Source organism: Eulemur rufifrons, chromosome 8 (assembly GCF_041146395.1).
Source record: "Eulemur rufifrons isolate Redbay chromosome 8, OSU_ERuf_1, whole genome shotgun sequence".
In the NCBI taxonomy this organism is placed as follows: Eukaryota; Metazoa; Chordata; class Mammalia; order Primates; family Lemuridae; genus Eulemur; species Eulemur rufifrons.
The window spans coordinates 39,069,463-39,077,269 of NC_090990.1; positions in this window are offsets into that span (position 1 = coordinate 39,069,463).

Genomic DNA, 7,807 nt, shown 5'->3' on the forward strand with positions numbered 1-7,807 from the left:
AAACTGTTAGAAAAGGGGATTTAAGTAGATGGTCCCAAAGGTCCCTTCTGCTCTGATAATCAATCCTGAGTCTCCTCAGAACCCAGCAGAACAGTTTGGGAGTTATCCAAGCCCTGCCTTTCTGTTGTTAATCTATTACTTCCTCTGAAGGTGGTCAGAGGTAGGAAGCTGGATGGTTTGTTTAGATGTTTGGAGTCCATGCTAATATAGTCAGGACTGTGGGTCTGATCCCTTAGACCACTTAGCTTTGTGTGTTTTGTGAACAGCAGAAGAGCATTTGGTGATAGGGCAAAAGGGTACATTAAGCCAATATAACACAGACCTATTTTGTAATCATAGTATCTTCTTACTCTGAGAAAAAGACTTTAAGAAAAAGGTTCCAGCAAAAGTCTGCTTTATCTAAAGCTTGGATTTGCATCATTGTGTCGTTTCTGGTTCCAGATAACAAGAGATAGCTAAAATAGGCTTTAGGAAGAACCTAAAAAAACAAAAACCAAAAAAAAAAAGGAAAAACAAAAACTGGTTCTTGGGGTAGAAATATGTTCATATATGAATGTAATTTATGTGTGTAATATTAAGAGAAAAGCACTTAGTGATGAAATATAACAGTTTGATTTTTCCCACCTGGTATCATGGTTTGGAGGAAAGAGATTAGTAGCTCTGAGTTAAAACTGCTCTTACTAGTTGGGCTACTTGAGCAGGTTTAGCCTCAGTTGCCTAATCTATAAAGTGGAGATATTAATATTGACCTCCTAGGATTATGAGACTCTAGAGAGGTAACATATATAAAGTACCTAAAAAGTGCTAGGTTCCTGGTAGTCATTCCGTAAACGTGAGTTCCCTTACTGTCCTCACCATTACCACCACCGCTTGCTCATGTGATATGATGTCTGTAGTGTATGTCCCACTTTTGGAGTCTTTTCTCATTTGTGCATTTGTTTAACAAGTATTTGCTGAGTGCCTACCATCTATAGGATATTACTCGCTGGAGGGTATAGTGCTAGACCCTGGAGAGAGTGGTGAGCTAATCCCCTCGTGGTGCTTCCAGTCTAATGGGAGAGCCCATCAGAGAGATGAATAATTATTACAGACTGTGAAGTGCCTTGCAGGAAATGGTCAGGGTGCTGTTGGACAGTCACAGTGAGGGGCTTTTGATAAAGCAGTTAAGTGAGACATCCCTGGGGAAGTAATTTTTAAGTTGAGGTCTAAAGGTTGAAAAGCAGCAAACCATGAAAAGAACTTTGAAGAAAGGGTGGAAACAGGCTTGGCTTGTTCCACAAACTGCAAGGGGGCCAGTGTGAGAGTGGAAGGTAGTGAGCAGAAAGGTCAGGCCCAAGATGAGATTGGATAGGTACACAGGAGCCGGTTATGTTGCAATTTGTTCACTATGGTGAGCCATTTGTATTTCATTCTTAGTGCAGTCAGGAGCTGTTGACATTGTAGCTTTACACATGTTTATTTCTCACTCAGACTGCATATCTATTTTGCCATCATATGCTAAGTCTGGAGCCCAGGCTAATGGAGTAGGTGCTATCTAGAATATCATGCCCATCATGGCAGAGGAAGAGAAAAGGGTGAAGTGCACATTGGCTCTTAAAGCTTCTGCCCAAAAGTGATAACATACCTCTTTTGCTCCATTTCGTTATCCAGAGAAAGTCACATGTCCCACCTAAGAACATGTGAAGGAGAGAGTAGAGTTGGAATATTTGTAAACAGAAGGGATGACCACCACAGAAGGGCTGTAAGCAGGGGAATTAAATGATTTCAACTATCACTGTGGCTGCTAATGTACATTCAATGTACTCATGGCAGAGGCTGGAGGTCCAGGTGCAAGAAGATGGTGTCCTGGACTAGGGTAGTGGAGGTAGATATGGGAAAATAGGCAGAGGTAGAGCTGACAGAACTTGGTAACAGGATGTAGAGGCCAGAATGACTTCGAGTGACTGGCTAGTTGATTGGTTGGTAGGTCATGACTGGAGTGACGTGGGACAAGCAGGTTTCATGGGGAGTGGTTGAAACAAGTTCTACTTTTGAACTGGTTAACCTGGAGATTCCTGCGAGGTTTCCAAGTGGAGATAGTAAGGAGACAGTTAGATTTACCAGACTGGAGCTCAGAGGTGAGGTCAGCTTGGAGGTGCACATTTGGAAGTCATGAACATACAGGTTGGGTTATATTTAAAGGTCCAGGAATGGCTGATACTACCTGGGGTGGGGGAAAGGAGAGTTGGGCTAAGCCTTGAGGAACTTCAGCTTTTTAGAGGCCTGGTAGAGGAGGAGGAAAGGCCAGAGAAGTGGAGGGAAACTCCTAGAAGAGATTATAGCCCCAAAGTCAAGTAGGATGATGTCTGAAAAGTGTATTAAATTTGGCAATGTGAAAGTCATCGAGGACCACTACAAAATCAGTTTCAGTGGAATGGTGGGGACAAAAAGCTAGATTGGAATTGGTTTCATAAAGTTCTATGAATAATAAGAATGGAAGAGTTCCATTTGGTAGTGATATGCTGAGTTTCCAAGTGATTAATTCAGAGCAAGCACATTTGCTGATACTTTCAGTTCTAGGCTAGGTCATCTTGCACGTGCTGTTTTCTGTCCCCTGTGCGTTTCTCACCACTCTCTCCCCACCTCATTGCACTTGGCAAATTCCTCTTTATCTTCAGACCTACTCGGGTGCCTTTGCTTTCAGGAAGCTGTCCCCGTTTGCCACAAAATAGAGCTAATCATTCCTTCACGGTAACTTGCCTCTGCCTCCCACCAAACAGAGAGCTCATTAAGGGCAAGCACTGCCTCTCAGGCATCCGTTTTGATACCCCAGTACAGTCTTGGCTTACTTTGTTAAATGAATGAAGGAGATAAGCTGAATAACAATTTTAGATTCACAGAGCATTTCTGAGGATGGGAGCCCAGTCACAGAATTGCATTCTCTATTACAAAGACCTTTTTGTAGCTCTGATGGTGAAAGAGAACATTAAAAATTCTCCCTTAGCCTGACTTATCCCGATCTTTCTTTGAAAACATTTGCATCTTCCCTTAACACTCTTTCAACTTCAGACTGAAGCAGCTTGAAGTAGTAAGAAAAATCAGTTTATTAGTGGTTTTACTACATTTTATAAAAAAAAAACAAAGTAGCCTAGTGGGTTCTTTGAGCATTAAAATCATCAGTGTTGTTGCTGTAGTTGTCCAGAAATTCATACTCTCAGATTCCTATAATCCGTGTTGAATTTATAGAGGGATGATAATGGAAAACATGATTAGGATGTCAAGTCCACATGGAGGTAGAGGTAAGAGGAAGAGTCACTGAGGTATGGTCAGAAAAATCTTAGATCAAGACTTAGGTCAGGTACTGTCTCTGCCACCTGGAAGCTAAGTTAGGGTAAGGCATTTAAGCCTCACCAGCCTTTAGTTTCTTCTGCAAAAGGGGGACACTGTTAAATTTTTTTTTTTTGACAGTTACTCTCATTAGACTATCCACATCTTGAATGTAGAAACTCTGTTACTCATCTCTGTGTCTCTATATTAATGCAACGTCCACCAGAGTAAGCATCAATAACTGTTTCTTGAACAAATGAGAATTAAACAATGGTCATTAAAGTTCTTTTAAAATTGTGAAACTCTGTGTGAAAGATTCAGTCACATATAAATATAAGTTCCTTTTGTTTTCCCCAATTATGTGACCTTAGGAAAAAATACAAAATTAAATCCTACAATTAACAGCTTTATCTTCTGAAACTTTAGCAGTCTCAAGAAAATAATACATGTAAAGCAGCCTGGGATAGTGGTAAAATGTTGGGGCCCATTAGACATGGGTTTTGGTTCTCCCTGTGGCACTTACACAGCTTTGGGACCTTGAGCTAATAATGAGGAAGGACTCAGCCTTTTTCTCCCTCTGTAAAAAAAAGGAATAATAGACCGGGGACAATGGTTCATGTGAGCCTGTAACCCCAGCACTTTGGGAGGTGGAGGCAGGAGGATTGCTTGAGGCCAGGAGTTTGAGACCAGCCTGAGCAAGAGCGAGACCCCGTCTCTACAAAAAATAAAAAAATTACCCAGGTGTGGTGGCGCGTGCCTGTAGTCTCAGCTACTCGGGAGGCTGAGGCAGGAGAATCGCTTGAGCCCAGGTGTTTCAGGCTGCACGCAGTGAGCTACGATCCCACCACTGTACTTCAGCCTCAGCAACAGAGTGAGACCCTGTCTCTTACCAAAAAAGAAAAAAAAAAAAAAGGAATAATAATGCCTACCTTGCTGGTTGTTATAAGGATTAGCAATTATAGCTGTAAAGTGTCAAGCACATAGTAGGTACTAAGTAGATGCTGCCTAATGTTATTTGAGAAATTTTTTTTTAACATGAAGAAATTGATTCATTGGAACATTATGTGACAATCCTTTGAGTTCAGATAATCAGCTGGCTTCAGAATTGAGGACAATTTGCTTTTATTGACTATTTACATACTTAAATTTTCTTAAGAACCATTAAAATTTAATAGTCTCTATAAGTAAATGGACATAGAATTACTTAGTTTGACTTTCAGAAGGTTTGCATTTTGGTCACATATTGCAGTTCTGGCAGCCCATGCTGTTTGCATTTTGAACATAAAGTTGCTTGATGTTATTGACTAGAAAAAAAAAAGGTTGTCAGCCAGATTGTACCTCTGGGTCAATTACTTTGGGATTAAGTGTGTTTAGAGACCATTCTGACATGAATTAGGAATGTTGGTTATAGCACTAAACAGCTAATGAGGAGCCTGAAAGATTGATATGCTATCAGGAACCACAGCCATGTCTGGCCAAATTTTAGAGTTTTTCTCAATAGAGAGTTACAAAATCTTCTGGAAAGATCCAATATTATATCTATCTGGAGACTGCTGCAAACAAACAGCTCTTTAATTCTTGGTAAGAACAGAGAATATTGGGCCAGATTTCTGACCCTTAAGAAATGTGAAGTCTGATTCCATTTGGCTAGAAGTTTTAATCTGGTATGGAATTTTAGCCAGACTTCTTGGAGAAATATTTTTTATAAAAATATATCCAAAACTTATTGCAAAAGTGATGTCCATTTAGTCTATTCTATTAATAGTTATTTAAATACTTTGGAAATATTCACAGTATTGTTTTCAGCAGCATATAGTAAGTGCTTGACCTTTTCATTTCTAAATTTGTGGCCATAAACTTTTACATAAAACTGGAGGAAACCAATTGTATAATAGTATGCTGTTTATTTAAATTGCAGGCAGAAAAGCAGTAAGTGCTACAGTTTTCTAACTACCAAACAGTGATAAGTTTTCTTTTTCTCTGCAATTTGTTGTATAATTCACCATTTATAATATGGCACTTTCTGTAGTGTGCAAACCACTGTTCAAGATTAAACACTCCATTAGAACAGAAATAAATGGGAAAGAATTTTGAACATGAAGACACAGTAGTATAAGAATGATTGACTAAAGCAGTCTGAAAGAAGCCTTAAGCTTAGCAAAATGATACCCAAGGACAGGGTATGGTATCAGTTCACAAATATTTGAGAGATGGGAAGACCAAAGGTGGTGGTGGTGGAGGGGATAATTTTGGTTAGTTATTAGAAGGGGAAGAAATATAGAAAGGGAAATTTTGAAAGGAATATCAGTTGAATTTCCTGACAGTAAATATTGGTCATGAGTTGACTGGAAGCTGCAACTACAGAGATGGCAAAAACAGAGGGCATTTCATTGTGGGAGATGTACCTTAATAGTGGCTGAAAGATTATCTAAATGGGAGAAAGTGGTATTTCATTGATAGTCACTCTTGAGGATTTCTTTTGCCATTGATCAGAATCTTTTTTTCTTCTACATCCCAGAGAGAAGACTTGATATCTTTTTGTTTATTTGTTCTTACTCTGACTTGTTCCTAACTTACTTTGGAAGAAACAATATTCAAAGGAAATAAGTATTCAAAAGCTTTCAAGTTTTCATAGTGCGAAAGCAACCTGAGTTTTTTAGGTTTTTATTGTCTTTTTTTCATCCATTTTTATCTAGCTTAAGGTAGTAGAATCCTCAAGCTGTGGAATGCTAGCTAGTTGTTGTGTAGGAGACAACTCTTGCTGCAGTTGGAACCTGAAGACCTGGCTCTGAATTCTGACTCAAGCATGCATCAGGTAGGTCACCTGAGCAAGTTATGTACAAGCATCAGTTTCCTAAATAAGGGGGTAATAATACCATCATGCTTGTTGTGCAGATCAAGTGAAATAGTGTATGAGAAATGCTGTTCCAGTTGTAGTTGTTAATGTTTGTATTAGTTTTCTATTGCTGCCAAAACAAATTACCACAAACCTAGTGGTTTAACACAATACAAATTTGTTATCTCACAGTTCTGTAGCTTAGAAGTCTGGTTAGGTTTGACTGGTTTCTTTGCTCTGGGTCTCACAAGCCTGAAGTCAAAGTGTTGCTGCCCTGAGCTCCTGTCCGGAGGCCCTAGGGGAGAAGATGGCCCGGCTTCCATGCTCATTTAAGATGCTCATATTCTGCTCTAGGACTGAAGTCCCTATGACCATTCTTGGTGGCCGGGGGGCATTTCAGCTTCTAGAGGCTGCCTCATTCCCTAGTTCACAGCCTCCTTCATCTTTAAAGCTATTTGAGTCCTCACATTTCAAATCTCTATACCTCCCCTTCTACATCATCTCTCCTGCCTCCACCCAGAGAAATTTCTCTGTTTTTAAGAGCTCATGTGATTAGATTAAGCCCATGCAGATAATCCAGGATAAATTCCCCATTTTAAGGTCCATAACCTTAATTACATCTGCAAAGTCCCTTTTGCCATGTAACATATTCACAGGTTCTAGGGATGACGGTGTGTGTATCTTTGAGGGGCCATGCTGCCTATCACAATGATGTTATTTTGTAAAGGGCTAGAAAGGGGACCTTACAGAATATGAGTTGAGATTCCTGCCCTGGATGGCTCACAATCCAGTGGGGGAAAGAGGTGAAAAACATAATACAGCCAGAAAAATCCAATAATAAAGAGTTTATATGAGATGTTATAGGAATTCAGAAGACTTTTTGTCTACCTGACTTGGCCTGTGATTTTTTCCGTCATTCCCTGTTTGTTTGTTGATGAGTCTTGTCTTTTATCAAGATCCTTCAGATGGAATCCATATACCCCAAGCAACACCATGCAATTTGATTCCTTAAATGTCCAGAAAATCAAGCTGCTGCCATAGCTCAGTATTTGGGACTCTATACTAACTAAGGACAGGTCTTGAGCCCTCAGCTCAAGGTAGGAGGAATTATTTTCTTCTCTGGTGATGGATAACAGCAGCTGGTTGTTCCCTTTCTCCCCCTTTTCATCATCAGACCCCCTTGAGAGCCTTCTTGTTCTTCACTCCTGGCTCTCTCTGGCCACATGTATGTCTCTCCTCCCTCCTCTTTTGAGTGTTCTTGTTTCTTATTGTTTTGAATTAGAAGACACTTGTCCTGGGAAATGCAGAGGTTTCTGCTTAATTCTTGTAACTTGTCATTTCTATTTTAATGTTTCCTGAATAGTCGGTCAAGTTTTGTAATAATAATAGCTGCCATTTATTGAGAACTTACCATGTGCCAGGTACTGTGCAGAGTCCTCTACTTGCATTTTTCCCATTTAATTTAGACATTCTGTGAGGTGTAGGTACTATTTTTATATTCATTTGAACCCAGCTAGGATTTGAACCCAGGTCTGAGTCCCAAGCTTGTACTGCACACCATATGCAGTAACATTAAACAGGAGCTGAAATGGAGGGGCGGCCTGGAGGAGTTGTAGTAGCACAAGCAGATCGAGGAAACCTAAATTTCAAACTCAACTCTGTCTC